Source organism: Mustelus asterias, chromosome 25, assembly GCF_964213995.1.
Source record: "Mustelus asterias chromosome 25, sMusAst1.hap1.1, whole genome shotgun sequence".
In the NCBI taxonomy this organism is placed as follows: domain Eukaryota; kingdom Metazoa; phylum Chordata; class Chondrichthyes; order Carcharhiniformes; family Triakidae; genus Mustelus; species Mustelus asterias.
In genome coordinates this window covers 38,163,846-38,182,294 of record NC_135825.1, presented here as the reverse complement: position 1 = coordinate 38,182,294, position 18,449 = coordinate 38,163,846, and the positions used below count along the sequence as shown (strand labels likewise).

Sequence of the window (18,449 nt, the reverse complement as noted above, 5' to 3'; positions counted from 1 at the left end):
ATCGGTATTCACAAAGGAGAGGGATGTGTTGACTGGGAGTGTCTCGGAGGGGAGTGTTCAGCCGTTTGAGAAAATCTCCATTACAAGGGAGGAAGTGTTAGGTTTTTTAGGGAATATAAAGACTGACAAATCCCCAGGGCCTGATGGAATCTATCCAAGGCTGCTCAGGGAGACGAGAGATGAAATCGCTGGGCCTCTGACGCAAATCTTTGTCTCGTCACTGGACACAGGTGAGGTCCCAGAGGATTGGAGGATTGCTAATGTGGTTCCGTTATTTAAGAAGGGTAGGAAGGATAACCCGGGAAATTATAGGCTGGTGAGCTTGACGTCCATTGTAGGGAAGTTGTTGGAGAGGATTCTTAGAGATAGGATGTATGCGCATTTAGAAAGGAATAAACTCATTAACGATAGCCAGCATGGTTTTGAGAGAGGGAGGTCATGCCTCACTAACCTGGTGGAGTTTTTTGAAGAAGCGATGAGAATGGCTGACGAGGGAAGGGCCGTGGATGTCGTCTATATGGACTTTAGTAAAATGACAAAGTCCCTCATGGTAGGTTGGTGCAAAAGGTTGGATCTCATGGGATAAAGGGGGAGGTGGCTAGATGGGCGGAGAACTGGCTTGGTCACAGAAGACAGAGGGTGGTGGTGGAAGGGTCTTTTTCCGGCTGGATGCCTGTGACTAGTGGTGTTCCGCAGGGCTCTGTATTGGGACCTCTGCTGTTTGTGATTTATATAAATGATCTGGAAGGTGGTGTAACTGGGGTGATCAGTAAGTTTGCGGACGACACGAAAATGGCTGGACTTGCAGACAGTGAGGAACATTGTCAGAGGCAAAGAAGGATATAGATAGGCTGGAAATTTGGGCAAAGAAATGGCAGATGGAGTTCAATCCAGATAAATGTGAAGTGATGCATTTTGGTAGAACTAACGTACGGGGGAGCTCTACGATAAATGGCAGAACCATAAAGGGTGTAGATACGCAGAGGGACCTGGGTGTGCAAGTCCACAGATCCTTGAAGGTGACATCACAGGTGGAGAAGGCAGTGAATAAGGCATATGGCATGCTTGCCTTTATAGGACGGGGCGTAGAGTATAAAAGTTGGGGTCTGCTGTTGCAGTTGTATAGAACGTTGGTTCGGCCGCATTTGGAATACTGCGCCCAGTTCTGGTCGCCACACTACCAGAAGGACGTGGAGGCTTTAGAGAGAGTGCAGAGGAGGTTTACCAGGATGTTGCCTGGTATGGAAGGGCTTAGTTATGAGGAGAGATTGGGTAAACTGGGGTTGTTCTCACTGGAAAGACGGAGGATGAGGGGTGACCTAATAGAGGTGTATAAAATTATGAAAGGCATAGCTCGGGTGAACGGTGGGAAGCTTTTTCCCAGGTCGGTGGTGACTTTCACGAGGGGTCAAATTAAAACATGCTACCGTGCAAAGGGACCTGGGGGTCCTTGTGCATGAGACGCAAAAGCCCAGTCTGCAGGTACAACAGGTGATCAAGAAGGCAAATGGGATGTTGGCCTATATTGCGAGGGGGATAGAATATAAAAGCAGGGATGTCTTGATGCACCTGTACAGGGCATTGGTGAGGCCGCAGCTGGAATACTGTGTGCAGTATTGGTCCCCTTATATGAGGAAGGAGATATTGGCATTGGAGGGAGTGCAGAGAAGGTTCACCAGGTTGATACCGGAGATGAGGGGTTTGGATTATGAGGAGAGGCTGAGGAGATTGGGTTTGTACTCGTTGGAGTTTAGAAGGATGAGGGGGGATCTTATGGAGACTTATAAGATGATGCGGGGGCTGGATAGGGTGGAGGCGGAGAGATTCTTTCCACTTAGTAAGGAAGTTAAAACTAGAGGACACAGCCTCAAAATAAAGGGGGGTCGGTTTAAGACAGAGTTGAGGAGGAACTTCTTCTCCCAGAGGGTGGTGAATCTCTGGAATTCTCTGCCCACTGAGGTGGTGGAGGCTACCTCGCTGAATATGTTTAAAGCGCGGATGGATGGATTCCTGATCGGTAAGGGAATTAAGGGTTATGGGGATCAGGCGGGTAAGTGGTACTGATCCACGTCAGATCAGCCATGATCTTATTGAATGGCGGGGCAGGCTCGAGGGGCTAGATGGCCTACTCCTGCTCCTATTTCTTATGTTCTTATGTCATAGGTTCAAGGTGAGGGGGGGCGTGGTTTAACACGGATATCAGAAGGACATATTTTACACAGAGGGTGGTGGGGGCCTGGAATGCGCTGCCGGGCAAGGTGGTGGAGGCGGACACACTGGGAATGTTTAAGACTTATCTAGATAGCCACATGAACGGAGTGGGAATGGAGGGATACAAAAGAATGGTCTAGTTTGGACCAGGGAGCGGTGCGGGGCTTGGAGGGCCGAAGGGCCTGTTCCTGTGCTGTATTGTTCTTTGTTCTTTGTTCTTGTTCTTGTTCTTGTTCACAGAATGATAACTAGGGAGTGAACAACAAGTTAGAGAAAAGAGTGTCAAGCGGAGGGTAAAGGGGTAATCGATGAGGGCCAGTCTAAACATGAAGGTTTGGCGCCATGGAAGTGAAAATGTTGCATTGTTAAGGGAGGGATACCAAGAAGGCGGGGAATGGCAAGGTGGATGAAGTAGTCCTCCCTATGGTAAGTATAGGGAGCACTACCTCTTTAACCTGTGATTAAACCTCTCTTCACTCGCATTGTTTGTACTTGTAAAGACTTGATTACCTGTTAAGACTCGCATTCCATCCAGTATCTTGTAATTAAGTTTGTGTCTATAGATGTCCTGTTTGTGAACCCAACTCCCACTCACCTGATGAAGGAGCAGAGTTCCGAAAGCTTGTGCTACCAAATAAACCTGTTGGACTTTAACCTAGTGTAGTGTAATGAGACTTCTTACTATGGTAAAAAAGAATGAAGAATGACAGACTGGGGCTAAAAAAAAAAATCAACAATTGCACTTAACACCAGAAGAAATCATAAAAGAATGGAAAATAAGGTTGCGTTAGGATTTGAGTGAAAGGACAACAATGCTTGAAATTTATGGAGCAGTCAGTGGCACTTAGCAAAATAGAGTGATTTAGGGGATGCTGGAATGTGAATTATATATTCATTACGTACCAGGTAACTTTCATTTAAATTTCACATTTAAAACAAAAGTGCTTCACAGCAACATTTGCAACCAAAGTTTGACACGAAGTCTGGATTTTTCAACCCCCCTCTCTCCCCCCGACAAGGCATGTTTTCCAGTGGCAGAGGTGGCTCATGATTGGCCACCAGTGAGATCTTCCAGTCCCGCCGATGTCTATGGCGGTTTGCATGACTTGCCTGTCCCAGCAGAGAACCCACCGGCCAGAAATCCCTGTCCCGAGTCACACAAGATGATCACATAAGGTGGCACAGTGGTTAGTATTGCTGCCTCACAGTGCCAGGGACCTGGGTTCAATTCCGGCCTCGGGTCACTGTCTATGTGAAGTTTGTATGTCCTCCCCATGTCTGTGTGGGTATCCTCCAGGTGCTCCGGTTTCCTCCCACAGTCCAAAGATGTGCAGGTTAGGTTGATTGGCCATGCTTAATTGCCCCTTAGTGTCAGGGGGATTAGCAGGGTAAATATGTGGGGTTACGGGGATAGGGCCTGTCGGTGCAGGCTTGATGGGCCAAATGGCCTCCTTCTGTATTGTTGGGATTCTATGAAGATGTTTGGACTGGTGATAGATCTTAAGACTCAGGGAGGAGGGAGGTACAGAGGCAGAGAACTTTGGCGGGAGGCATTTCAGAGTTTGGTCTCTAGAGAGCTGAAGACACAATGATATCTTAAACAAAAACATGGATGCATAAGCATTAGAAGAGCATAGAGAGGGTGTTACAATGTTGGAAGAAGTTACAGAAATTGGGAGGGGAGAGGTCAGGGAGGGATTTGAAACAGGCCATCAATGTAGGTTAGCGAACACAGTGGTGGGTGATGAGTGAACCAAATTACAGATTAACATAATATAACAGTGCCACAACAATCCCAGCATTCCACGTGTGAGGTAACACCAAACAATGTGAGCGTTTGCACATGCTCGGCAGAGGTTCAAGTTTGGCAGAAAGCGCACAGTGGGATTTTGCCATTGCAAGTCTGCCAAAGAGGGGGCTTGTCTCACGCTGAGAGATTGATTGCCCACAGTTAGTTTGCTTTGTCATTTCTCGCAACGAGATTCTCACTTCTTCCAAGAATCTGGTCTAAAGCTGTCAATGTGTACAGACTGTACATCACTCAGTATCAAAGAACAAAGACAAAGAACAAAGAACAATACAGCACAGGAACAGGCCCTTCGGCCCTCCAAGCCCGCGCCGCTCCCTGGTCCAAACTAGACCATTCTTTTGTATCCCTCCATTCCCACCCCATTCATGTGGCTATCTAGATAAGTCTTAAACGTTCCCAGTGTGTCCGCCTCCACCACCTTGCCCAGCAGCGCATTCCAGGCCCCCACCACCCTCTGTGTAAAAAACGCCCTTCTGATATCTGTGTTAAACTTCCCCCCCTTCACCTTGAACCTATGACCTCTCCTGAACGTCACCACCGACCTGGGAAAAAGCTTCGCACCGTTTACCCTATCTATGCCTTTCATAATTTTATACACCTCTATTAGGTCACCCCTCATCCTCGTCTTTCCAGTGAGAACAACCCCAGTTTACCCAATCTCTCCTCATAACTAAGCCCTTCCATACCAGGCAACATCCTGGTAAACCTCCTCTGCACTCTCTCTAAAGCCTCCACGTCCTTCTGGTAGTGTGGCAACCGGAACTGGGCGCAGTATTCCAAATGCGGCCGAACCAACGTTCTATACAACTGCAACAGCAGACCCCAACTTTTATACTCTACGCCCCGTCCTATAAAGGCAAGCGTGCCATATGCCTTATTCACTACCTTCTCCACCTGTGATGTCACCTTCAAGGATCTGTGGATTTGTACACCTAGGTCCCTCTGTGTATCTACACTCTTTATGGTTCTGCCATTTATCGTATAGCTCCCCCGTACGTTAGTTCTACCAAACTGCATCATTTCGCATTTATCTGGATTGAACTCCATTTGCCATTTCTTTGCCCAAATTTCCAGCCTATCTATATCCTTCTTTGCTTCTGACAATGTTCCTCACTATCTGCAAGTCCAGCCATTTTCGTGTTGTCCGCAATCTTACTGATCACCCCAGTTACACCTTCTTCCAGATCGTTTATATAAATCACAAACATCCAATGGTGTTGTGCTGGGAAATTAATACCACTGGATTGTCAGCACAAATTACCAGCATAACAGCTTTGCAATATTTCAAATATTGTGCCGTCTGCAAAGTTTATTCAAAGTATTCAACGTTCTTTTCATATGCAAGTGGTTGACTACACAAAAGCACTCAAGGGCAACTTATTGGAAGCCAGTCCTGGAGAACCTCAATTACTGCAGCACATTACTGACGGTGATAGAGAAAGCTATTTTTTAAACCAGTAGGAAACAATTTTGTTCCTCTCACTGCTGCAACTGTTGTTTCTCCAGCGCCTTCATATTTCATAGAATCATAGAAACCCTACAGTGCAGAAAGAGGCCATTTGGCCCATCGAGTCTGCACTGACCACAATCCCACCCAGGCCCTAACCCCAGATCCCGACATATTTACCCACTAATCCCTCTAATCTACGCATCTCAGGACACTAAGGGGCAATTTTAGCATGGCCAATCAACCTAACCCGCACATCTTTAGCATTGGATGAGGTTCCTCATATTCCTAGAATTCCTACAGTACAGAAGGAGGCCATTCGGCCCATTGAGCATGCACCAACAATGATCCCACCCAGGCCCTATTCCCGTCACTCCACATATTTACCCTGCTAATCCCCCGACACTAACGGACAATTTATCATGATCAATGCACCTAACCAGCATGTCTTTCGGACTGCAGGAGGAAACCCACACAGACAGGGGGAACGTGCAAACTCCGCACAGACAGTGACCCAAGCCAGGAATCAAACCCAGGTCCCTGGCGCTGTGAGGCAGCAGTGCTAACCACTGTGCTACTCAAATGAAAATGTGAATCAAAGAATTTTGAAGTATTTTCTTTTTGATTTATTCCCCAAATGAAAAATAGAACATTGGCCAGCAGTTTTTTTCAACACTGTTCCAAAAAGCATAATTTACCTTTGATGGTTGAAAACTGTTGCTCCTAAAAAGCATGAGTCAATTCAAAGTCAGAAAACAGAATAAGAGCTGGTGTTAAAAAGAACAGATTCAGCTTTGCTGTAATTGACTTGATCCTTATGATAGTTACAAGAAAGCTCAAGTAAGCTTGCTTAATTAATCAGTACGAAAACAGTTTTAGTGATTTCTAATATGCTGTTGTACAATAATGTTGAAGCACCATACAATTTTCCCACATAATTGTTATGTGTCAAACACTGATTGCAATAGCAATCTGCACCAACAAGCCTGTAAAAAGTATTTTATCTGGCTGCACGCTGTGCAGAATTGTGCATAGCTAGAGTTCCGTGCAAGGGTGTATTACTCTGCCATTGCAGTTTTGCTTCACAAACGGCACTGGAATTACAGCAAAGGAAACGTAGTTAGGGCCCAGTCTGACAACAGGAGTGAGGAGGTGTGAGACTCCCCAGGAAGGAGGGAACCTCAATGCACTTTGCTTCTTGCTTTGGGTCTTGACTTTCAATTTACGCTCAGCAGACAAGTGCTTTGCACTGGTACTAAACCTACAGTGCTACATCATTTACAGGTTCATTTGTCCCAATAAGATGCTGGCCCAGCCAGCGATACCCACATCCCATGAACAAATAAAAAAGGTTCACTTGTCCCACTCACATACCAATTGTATGAATGGCCACATTCTCCACCATGGTTAAATTGCCCAGCCCTCTGATATTTTATCAAAGATCATATCAAATATATATTCAAATATGGAATAGCTGTAAGATTGGTTTAGACTGCTGCTCAATCACAAAGGTTGTGCCAGGATTACAGATTCAAGGTGGAACTCTTGAGCCAAGGGCAATGCAGTGATCATTACATCGGAAGTAACACGCCTATTGTTGACCACTCTACCGTGGTGTACAACAAATATTTTTGCGTACTTTATTTTATTAAGCTTTGGCAGCATAATGCATGCTTCATGACTATTATTAAAAGGTGTGAAACAGCTTATATCTCTCCAATATTGCAGTTGCCATTAGATAAGTACAAAATTCTACAATTCATCATCAAATGCTCACAACTCCCCCAAAAAAATGCAGTGAAGAATTTTAAAAGGAGTTAATTTGGATTCAAATGTGGAATATCAGTAGTCACAATCCCTTCAGAGCCACGATGGATTAATGTTGAGAAACATAACTTTTTTTTATCTTCCCAAATGAATAAGGAGAAATATAAAATTGGCAGATGGTAGTAATTTATTAGAAAAGCAGTCGGTGTTTATACCCAATGGATTACAGAATTTTCATACTGCCTTCATTTTAACAGCAATCTCTCACCAGACGTCTAAGGTCATTTTCAAACCTAATTCAATTATATTTTGTCAAATGTGGCAACAAAGCATTTCATAATTTTATATTTCATCTATTGCTGATTTGGCTGTTTTATGTTCATGACATTAGCTATAGTTTCTTCCGACGTAATTGCCTTATTTAAAGGAGTAGATTGGAGAAATCAATCTCAACAAACTTTATTCCCTGATCAATAAAATTATCTTTACTTGATCAGGCTTCATTTTATATACTTAGACAAAGATTCATATAAAATATTTACAGTATGTTTTGTAATAAATTGAACTGTAGTTTGGTTTAATCCAATCCAACCCAGTGACACTTTTAATTGGAACCAAGCCTCAAAGATAACCACACTTCTATCTCAAATGGAGAAAAAACTAGAAGCTGATTAGCCACCAGGAAATTCCATGATTAACTCATATTATTCTCAACCGATAAACGAATCAAAGAGTTTACAACAAGTAGCTGTGTGCCTTTATAAATTTGGGGGAGTAAATGATGAACTCCCAACTCTGCTGAAAATTCTAATATCAGAGGCTGAACACAAATGCACCTACCCCTACTGTGACAGTGGTCAGATCTGTACATTTACTATAAAGCTTTGAAGTGTGGTCTCTCACGGTATTTTATTTCACTCAAGATTCACCACTCTTCACACTCTGGCTCCAGTTCGTCCTCTCTTCTGTTGTGGGTGACAGCCCAGTAACAAATATTCTCTACACCATAATCGTGCTGATCACGACCTATTCCTATAATGCTCTCAAAAGCCAAGAAATAGAAACAAATTCTTGAAAGATTTCCCCAATTTTAGTGATGAATTGAACATTCACTAAAAATGTTTTGTTTAAGATGATCGAAGCTGAGTCTTTTGAAGAAAACTTCATTTCAGGTCTTCAGGTTTGTCCAAGCCAGCTTTGAGTTTTTGAGAAGATTATGCACTATACGCATCACAAAAAGGACAAAAAAATTCAACCAATTGTTAACTTTTCACTCATTTAATAAATGAACAAAATCAGAATTATTGAAATTATGATCATTTATTTATGAAGCTCTTGATTAAGTCTTGGCAGTAATATTGTATAGACATACAGAATCCAATTTCAGTTTAATTAAGCAGTACAGCAAAGAACTGTCCTAAGCATCCTGAATTTCACTCAGTCTGATTTGTAACATTCAATGTGCAATATTTCATTTTGATGCAGGTATACAGCAGCAAACCATTTACTTTTTAAAATTGCAGAAGTAATACAATGCTGAACTTCATCCAGCCTACAACTATGAAGAAAAAGGCACTGATGATCTACAGTGTTAACACAGACTACATCAGAATCTGTATGTAGAGAGATTTTCTTTTTCCTTTTCAATCATTATAGTTTGGTCTCTCATGTCTGTCATTCATCTCAATTTGTTGCAAAGGCGTCAAACTCTTAACAAATTATATTCAACACACCAGGAGAGCTTGCAGCTTTCAACAGTACTGGGAAATCTCTGGCTGCAGTGCAGTGCGGACTAAGGCAGCAGCAGTCTGACAATGATGCATGCAATTGAGAGAAGTACTTTCAATCATCTATTGCAGCGAGGCAGCCTTACCTTAGCCTGTGCTCCTTGTGGGGAAGTTCTCGTCAATAGGATTTTCAGGACAGTCTCTCTTGACAGGACAGGAAAAAGAAAACAGGTTCCTAATGACTTAAGACAACTTTGCCCTTTTCAAATGAACACTGACCCACAACACAAGGAAAGAAAGCTGGAAGAAAGAGAGAGAGAGAAGGAGGGAGAGGGGGGAGAGAGAAGTGCTGAAATGTTTAGGTCAGCATCATAGTAAAAGCACTGCAGTTTCCCAGAAATCCCTCTAGTGATACATTGCTGTATTTCACAGTGCTGGCAGCCGATTGGCTACTGTGTTGTTCGGTAATGTCGAATCTCGGCATTAATTGGGGATGGTCCCTTTTCTGGTGCACTCTCCACCCCCTGCATCAAGTATTGCTGGATCAGCACAATGAGGGAAAATCAAATACAACTCAACTGACAGCAGACAGCAGCACCAGCATACGGCATAAGGGGGTCTACGTTTCAGTGCTAATGTTCTATGCGTAAATGATTCAGCAGGGCAGACAAACAGAACAAATCAATGGATAATGCAATTTGCACAGAAGCAGCAGCCTAATTTTAAAAAATAGAACAAGGAACAGATTTTGTCTGCTGTCAGCCTTGCACGGCACATTATTAATTGTTTAAAAAGAGATGCATTAAGCACCTCACTAATTTGATGTATATGTTTACATTCGTTGACATGAATTATACTGCACAAATACTGATTGAATAAAAGGGGAAATGTAAATAGACATCATTATCAGATGAATCAATTATTTTTCCTTATTAGGACCATATATGGTGTAGGTTTTTCAGATTATACATTGTTTTTTTATGGGTTTCAGATTTCAATTATTCGTTAACATGCAAGACATCTTTTACTTGCTATTTGTGGAAATGAAACAACTTAACCAGTCAAAATGTGCTCCTTTATGTTGTTCTCGATAAATGCAATAAAAAAACTCGCTCATCGTCTGTACTGTCAAGCATGCTGACAAAGTGGTTAGCGCTGTTGCCTCACAGCGCCAGGGGCCTGGGTTCGATTCCTGGCTTGGGTCACTGTCTGTGCAGAGTCTGCATGCTCTCCCTGTGTCTGCGTGGATTTCCTCTGGGGTACTCTGGTTTCCTCCCATAGTCTGAAAGACATGCTGGTTTGGTGCATTGGCCATGCTGAGTTCTTCCTCAGTGTACCCGAACAGGTACTGGAGTGTGACGATTAGGGGATTTTCACAGTAACTTCATTACAGTGTTAATATAAGCCTACTTGTGACACTAATAAATAACCTTTAAACATGAATTGGGTTATCATAGAAATCATAGAAACCCTCCAGCACAGAAAGAGACCATTCGGCCCATCGAGTCTCCACCGACCACAATCCCACCCAGGCCCTATCCCCATATCCCTACATATTTGCCCACTAATCTCTCTAACCTACGCATCTCAGGACACTAACGGCAATTTTAGCATAGCCAATCAACCTAACCCGCACATCTTTGGACTGTGGGAAGAAACCGGAGCACCCGGAGGAAACCCACGCAGACACGAGGAGAATGTGCAAACTCCATACAGACAGTGACCCAAGCCGGGAATCGAACCCAGGTCCCTGGAGCTGTGAAGCAGCAGTGCTAACCACTGTGCTACCGTGCCACCCCCCACCACCACCACCCCCCTTTCTCCCACAAAGCATTCCAGTTTGTTCTAATTAACAACATAGTGACAAACATCCATCAAATAAATAGTGTTGTTACCTCAGAGAAAAAGTCCATTCTCAGTGTGACATGCCAACATGTGATTGAGTCACCCTGCGACCCCTTTCGCCATTAAACCAAATGATCAAGTCTACCCTGAGGAACACAGAGACAACTGTGACCATGAAATTGCCACCTGGTTAACTTTGAATCAATTTGATTTGCCAAATGTTGCAATGCAATATATTTGCATTGGTCCAAGTTGAAGCCATCGCCAAAACCTCCAGAAAAAAAGGAAAGAATATATTGTTTCTTTTGAAACATCAACAAATGCACATTAATTTGTAAAGAAATTAGGTCACTTGTTAAAAATCTCACGTTCTCAAAGGTGACTAGTAAGTCAGCATTTCTGAAAGGTTACAAGGTATTAAATTGGGGAACATAGAAACCCTACAGTACAGAAAGAGGCCATTCGGCCCATCGAGTCTGCACCGAACACAATCCCACCCAGGCCCTACCCCCATATCCCTACATATGTACCCACTAATCCCTCTAACCTACGCATCTCAGAACACCAAGGGCAATTTTTAGCATGACCAATCAACCTAACCCGCATATCTTTGGACTGTGGGAGGAAACCGGAGCACCCGGAGGAAGCCCACGCAGACACGAGGAGAATGTGCAAACTCCACACAGACAGTGACCCAAGCCGGGAATCGAACCCAGGTCCCTGGAGCTGTGAAGCAGCAGTGCTAACCACTATGCTACCGTGCCGCCCCACAGTAAACTTAAACCCTTACACACATTTCATAGAAAGCTAGAATCCCTACAGTGCAGAAGGAGGCTATTTGGCCCATCAGGTCTGCACGGACCACAATCCCACCCAGGCCCGGCCCTATCGCCACAACCACATGCATTTACCCTAGCTAGTCCCCCTGACACTAAGGGGCAATTTAACATGGCCAATCCACTTAACCCGCACATCTTTGGACTATAGGAGTAAACCGGAACACCCAGAGGAAACCTACGCAAACACGGGGAGAACATGGGGTATCTGGTATCAATGACCATTCTATTGTTGCATATACCTGTCCAAACATGAAGGACTGAAGTATCTGGTCACATGCTAATGGCAGATTTTGCACCACAATTTGGCAATGTTCTGGCTACGCCAATAATATGGTGACAGCCATGAATTAGTGGCAATAGTAAACCATTATTCCACCCAATGAGTGCTGGAGAGCATGACCTGGAACAAGTTAATAGCCAGCACATGAAAGGGACCCTTGGCACGGGACAGTGTCAGGTGGCCCATAGATAATCAACTGAGTACATTGACGAGACATAGTGAAGATTGGTGCATGTTCCAGTCTGACCAGATAAGTCCATTTAAATTTTAGCTTATCTCTGCCAATCATGTCATTCTTTATGGATGGAAGAAATTTTTAAAATATGCATGTCTCCCACCTTTTTGCATAGAGTGGCACATTTATTATATATTTCCATGCATAGATTTCAGCATCATCGGAATGAAAAAAGAGGCAGAAAATGCCCCCAGATTTAGTGGGGCCACCCTTGGTGCACTCCTGTGTGCAGTCTATGATTGACATGGCTAGTTCATGCCAAACGCTGGGAAAAGGAAGGCCAAGAGTTCACCAAACGCCCTGTTGGAGCAATAGTAAGACATACTGTAGAAACCTTTGCCGAATAACAGTATCCCTGGTGTCATGGCCATCCACTCAATCATGGCCAGGGCCATCAGCAGGAGAATTGCCGTGGTCCTTATCACCCTCGTCCTCATAGGATTGGCCCCCATCTGGCATGACATCATTCTTCAGAGGTGATGTTCTGGCATGCACAACAAACCACAGGGACACATGTGGCGGGAGGGGTAATGTAATGCACCTCCAGATGTGTTGAGGCATCGGAATCACATCTTTAGGAGACTAATGCTCCACTATGTCACTACTCTCATTGTATCTCCTCTCCACATTAGGTCTGGGCATCGTCAGCCATCTTTTCAGTGGATAGCCCTTATCACCAATTACCATCCCTCCAAGGAACCCGGGCCGGTGAAAAGATCTGGAAACAATGTGTCCCTAAGGATATATGTGAGTGGTGACTGCTACCCGGGAACCCTGGCACACAGCAGCATGACCCACCAACTATAGCCACATACCAGCTGTACATTGATCAAGTGGAAGCCCTGTCGGTTTATGAAGGTGCAGGAATCTTAATGGCTGCATGTATGCAGTCAATGCCTCCCAGTATGCTGGGAAAACCTGCAGTCAATGCAAATCCTCAGGCTCTTCCTATCTGACTTTGGACATGAGGGAGGTCTAATCCCAGTAACTTCATTGCAGTGTTAATGTAAGCCTACTTGTGACACTAATAAATAAACTTCAAACATTAAAACTATATGTGGAGGGGGAGTTGATGTGGGGGAGGGGTTAGCGGAAATGATAGGGGTGTGGGGGACGCCGTTTTGCTGCGTGGAATATGTAGCACTGGCACCCACGCAGGCAGTGGAGGCCTTTAGACCTGCCTCGAGTACTGGGCTCCCAGTTTGCCACCAGCAACCCATCTCCAGGTCGCTAAAGTAGCCTGTAGAGAAAAGTGGAAGCGTACTGGAAAACCCCAGGCAGGCTCATGTAAGTGGGCTTAATTAGGTTGGCCTGCCAGGCCCAAACTTAATTCAGCAAAAATGACTGGTACACGGAGTGGGTTGAGAAATTAGCATGCCAGCCAATGCCAGTCTTGTCCAGCACATTCACACTGCCCCCTGTAAGGCTTGAAAGTTCTATCCATTAATTTGATGTTTGAGCTGCTGAGTGTTCCACCATTTTCTATTTGACATTTAAGTAACCAAAGAGTTCACATATGGTTCTAAAATTCACTCAGGAGCTTCCACTTTCATAGGGCTCTAGTAACGTGGTCTTCCACAAGTTAGAAATATAGTTCAATGTACAGGACAAAGGCTGGTTCCCAAAATACTGGCAGGAGACTCACACAAACCAGTCTCTCTTCAAATTCATCTTTTCATTGCAGAAAGTACAACTTTTACACAGATGTGCAGATTTATGGGCAGAGTTTTACAGTCCTTACCTCCAGCAGGATTCTCCAATCCCGCCAAAGTCAATGGATTTTTGAATGGCTCCACGTAATCTATGGCCCCGCCCCCTGCCGCACTGGGGCTGCAAATCTACATCCCATGACTATGTGACTTACTGATGAGCAATCCAGTTTTTTCTTTAGTGTGTGCAGTAGACACCAAACTAAGCAATAGCTTCCGCAATGGCTAAATGGAGCTCTCTGACCCCTCCATCAAATTTTGCCAGGGGGAAGTCTTTGATAATGCGAGTTATTGATTGGGGTGCACCTGCACTACGGGTTCCCTGTAAGGCTCCACTTGTGCCAATTTGCTGCAGAAAGGCTTTGGCCAGTGCAGAAACGGTTGAGGAGTGCCCAATGTTGGCGTGGCAGGTTGAAGCAGAGTGGGCGGGCAATGGGGTCTATGATGAGGAAGTCGTTTTTAAAGGTAGAACCTCTGCTGTTATTCCCTGGCATGGTGGTCTTAGCCATTCAGGTTGGCCTGATGGGAGGCAAGCAGCAGGTAAATTGGTACGGCCCTTGTGTAGCAGCAGGCTTGGATTGATGTAAATCTTCTCCAGGAGCTTTCTTGTTGCAATCTCCCTCCTTATGAAAGGGGCTGGATGTTGCTCAGGGCTGAGAGTCAGGGGAGGTGAGTTGATTGGGGGATACTCAAGATGTGTTGAGCTGGATATCAACAAGACTGGTATGGGATCATTGTACCACACTGGTGCATAGTACTCCGCAGTTGAGTAGACGATGGCAAGAGCTGAGGTCTTTAAGGTTTGAACATTGGAACGCCATGAAGAGAGGAAGTTTGCTGAGGAGATTGTTTCACATTTTGATCTTTGCTGCTGTCTTGCTCGGATGTTTTTTGCATGTCAGTGTTTGGTCAAGGGTAACACCGAGATAAACGGGATATTGTTTGCAATTCAGTCTTTTGCCATTCAAGGGGATGTTGAATTCCCTCTTGGTGCTGGCATTGTGGAGGTGGAATATACTTGAGGCTGTTTTGTTGCTGCTGGGCTAAAGGCTCCATGTTTCTCAATAATCTATTGTTTAGTGTTACTTCTAGTTTAGTAAATGTACAAGCCCGAGAAGCACATCGGACATCATCAGCATAGATCAACTTCTGAGACAGGATGAGAGGCAGATCATTGATATCGAGATTGAAAAGTTGGGGCTGGAACAGATCCCTGGGAAAACTTGTTGGACTGTTTCCTTCAGGCACTTGTCTCATCACTCATGTGCACCCTGAACTGTCTACCTCAGAGTAATGATCAGATCCAATAAGGCAGATATGTAGAGAAAAGATAGTATAAGTTGATGGATATCCATCATGAAGTAAAATATAGAATTTGGAGACACCCATCCTAACCCAAGGGGGCCTGGGTACTTCAGAAGGAAATAAATATCCAAATGATAAAATTAGTGGTCACATTGAGCTTCTAGTAAAACACAACATGGAGCTTCACCTTCAAATCTTGCTCATGGTTTTTTTGTCGGTTGGAATTAATCTAATATTGGCTCGGATAAGAATTTCTCTCATAATAGTCCCATGATCAGCTGACCTTTGACCATCTTTTCAAACTCTATCAAAGATTTTGGGTGCAGAACTCTCCTCCTCAGCCTACTCATCGATTTATCGACTACAGCTCAGCCTTCTACACCATTATCCCTCGAAACTCATCTCCAAACTCCATAGTCTAGTGCTCGGCTCCTCCCTCTGTGACTGGATTCTGAACTTCCTAATCCACAGACCACAATCAGTAAGGATAGGCAACAGCACCTCCTCCACACCGGTGCCCCACAAGGCTGTTTCCTCCTACTATACTCCTTATACAACTATGACTGTGTGGTCAAATTCCCCTCCAACTCGATTTTCAAGTTTGCTGATGACACCACCATGGTGGGTTGGATCTCAAACAATGACGAGATGAAGTATAGGAAAGAGATAGAGAATCCAATGAAGCGGTGTGATGGCAATAATCTCTCCCTCAATGTCAACAAAACAAAATGTCAACAAAACATCAACTTCAAGATGTGTAGTGGAGGACATGTCCATGTCTACATCAATGGTCAAGAGCTTCAAGTTTCTAGGTGTCTAGATCACCAACAACCTGTCCTGGTCTCCCCCCCATGCCAACACTATAGTTAAGAAAGCCCACCAACACCTCTACATTCTCAGGAGACTAAGGAAATTTGGCATGTTTGCTATGACTCTCACCAACTTTACAGATGCACCATAGAAAGCATTCTTTCTGGTTGTATCACAGCTTGGTATGGCTCTTACTCAGTCCAAGACCGCAAGAAACTACAAAGTGTCATGAACGAAGCCCAGACCGCCATTCAAACCAGCGTCCCATCCATTGACCCTGTCTACACTTCCCTCTGCCTCAGAAAAACAGCCAGCATGATTAATTTGATTTGATTTATTATTGTCACATGTATTAACATACAGTGAAAAGTATTGTTTCTTGCGCACTATACAGACAAAACATACCGTTCATAGAGAAGGAAACAAGAGAGTGCAGAATGTAGTGTTACAGTCATAGCTAGGGTGTAGAGAAAGATCAACTTAATGCAAAGTAAGTACATTCAAAAGTCTGACAACAGCAGGGAAGAAGCTGTTCTTGAGTCAGTTGGAAGAAAGAATGTCCAGGGTGCGTGGGGTCCTTAATTATGCTGGCTGCTTTGTCGAGGCAGTGGGAAGTGTAGACAGAGTCAATGGATTGGAGGCTTGTTTGCATGATGGATTGGGCTACGTTCACGACCTTTCGTAGTTCCTTGCGGTCTTGGGCAGAGCAGGGGCCATACCAAACTGTGATACAACCCGAAAGAATGCTTTCTATGGTGCATCTGTAAAAGTTGGTGAGAGTCGTAGCTGACATGCAAAACTTTCTTAGTCTTCTGAGAAAGTAGAGGCGTTTGGTGGGCTTTCTTAACAATAGTGTCGGCATGGGGGGACCAAGGCAGGTTGTTGGTGATCTGGACACCTAAAAACTTGAAGCTCTCGACCCTTTCTACTTCGTCCCCGTTGATGTAGACAGGGGCATGTTCTCCTTTATGCTTCCTGAAGTCGATGACAATCTCCTTTATTTTGTTGACATTGAGGGAGAGATTATTGTTGCCGCACCAGTTCACCACATTCTCTATCTCATTCCTGTACTCCGTCTCGTCATTGTTTGAGATCCGACCCACTATGGAGGTGTCAGCAAACTTCAAAATTGAATTGGAGGGGAATTTGGCCACACAGTCATAGGTGTATAAGGAGTGTAGTAGGGAGCTGAGAACACAGCCTTGTGGGGCACCGGAGTTGAGGATGATCGTTGAGGAGGTGTTGTTGCCTATCCTTACTGATTGTGGTCTGTGAGTTAGGATGAGTTAGGATGTTCAGGATCCAGAAGGAGGTGCCGAGGCCCAGGCCACGGAATTTGGAGATGAGTTTCGTGGGAATAATAATGTTGAAGGCTGAGCTGTCATCAATAAATAGGAGTCTGACATTGGTGTCCTTGTTATCTAGGTGTTCCAGGGTTGAGTTCAGGGCCAGGGAAATGGCGTCTGCTGTGGACCCGTTGCAGCGGTAAGCAAACTGTAGTGGATCCAGGTAGTCCGGGAGGTTGGAATTGATTCATGCCATGACTAACCTTTCGAAGCACTTCATAATGATGGATGTCAGAGCCACCGGCCGATAGTCATTAAGGCACGCTGCTTGGTTTTTCTTAGGTACTGGGATGATGGTTCTTGAAGCAGATAGGGATCTCAGATTGTTGTAAAAAAAGGTTGAAGATGTCTCTGAATACCCCCGCCAATTGATCCGCACAGGATCTGAGTGCACATCTGGGTACCCCATCCGGGCCAGTTGCTTTCCGTGGGTTGACCTTCAAGAAAACTGCTCTGACATCTGCAATGGTGACGCCAGATACAGGTTCATCCTGGGCTTCCAGAGTGGAGGGCATGCTCTCGCCATGCACCCTGGACATACTCTCTTCTACCTTCTTCCGTCGGGAAAAAGAAACAAAGTCTGAGGACACGTACCAACCGACTCAAGAACAGCTCAAGAATGACTTAGAGGAGGGGTCTGAAGGGTGGATCAGTAAATTTGCTGATGACACCAAGATTGGTGGAGTAGTGGATGAGGTGGAGGGCTGTTGTAGGCTGCAAAGAGACATAGATAGGATGCAAAGCTGGGCTGAAAAATGGCAAATGGAGTTTAACCCTGATAAATGTGAGGTGATTCATTTTGGTAGGACTAATTTAAATGTGGATTACAGGGTCAAAGGTAGGGTTCTGAAGACTGTGGAGCAACAGAGAGATCTTGGGGTCCATATCCACAGATCTCTAAAGGTTGCCACTCAAGTGGATAGATCTGTGAAGAAGGCCTATAGTGTATTAGCTTTTATTAACAGGGGGTTGGAGTTTAAGAGCCGTGGGGTTATGCTGCAACTGTACAGGACCTTGGTGAGACCACATTTGGAATATTGTGTGCAGTTCTGGTTACCTCACTATAAGAAGGATGTGGAAGCGCTGGAAAGAGTGCAGAGGAGATTTACCAGGATGCT

The 18,449-nt window shown here is 44.6% G+C and overlaps 1 protein-coding gene across 1 annotated transcript in view; it reads right to left on the bottom strand.

Annotated features, from left to right (window-relative positions):
- Positions 1-9,194, bottom strand: part of LOC144511898 (synaptotagmin-B-like) — an 832,296-nt gene extending 823,102 nt beyond the window's left edge. Inside the window, exon 1 of the mRNA XM_078242331.1 lies at positions 9,109-9,194. The gene's annotated coding sequence lies outside the window, so the exon portion shown is untranslated. The remainder of the gene's footprint in view (positions 1-9,108) is intronic.
- Positions 9,195-18,449: the final 9,255 nt, after the last annotated feature.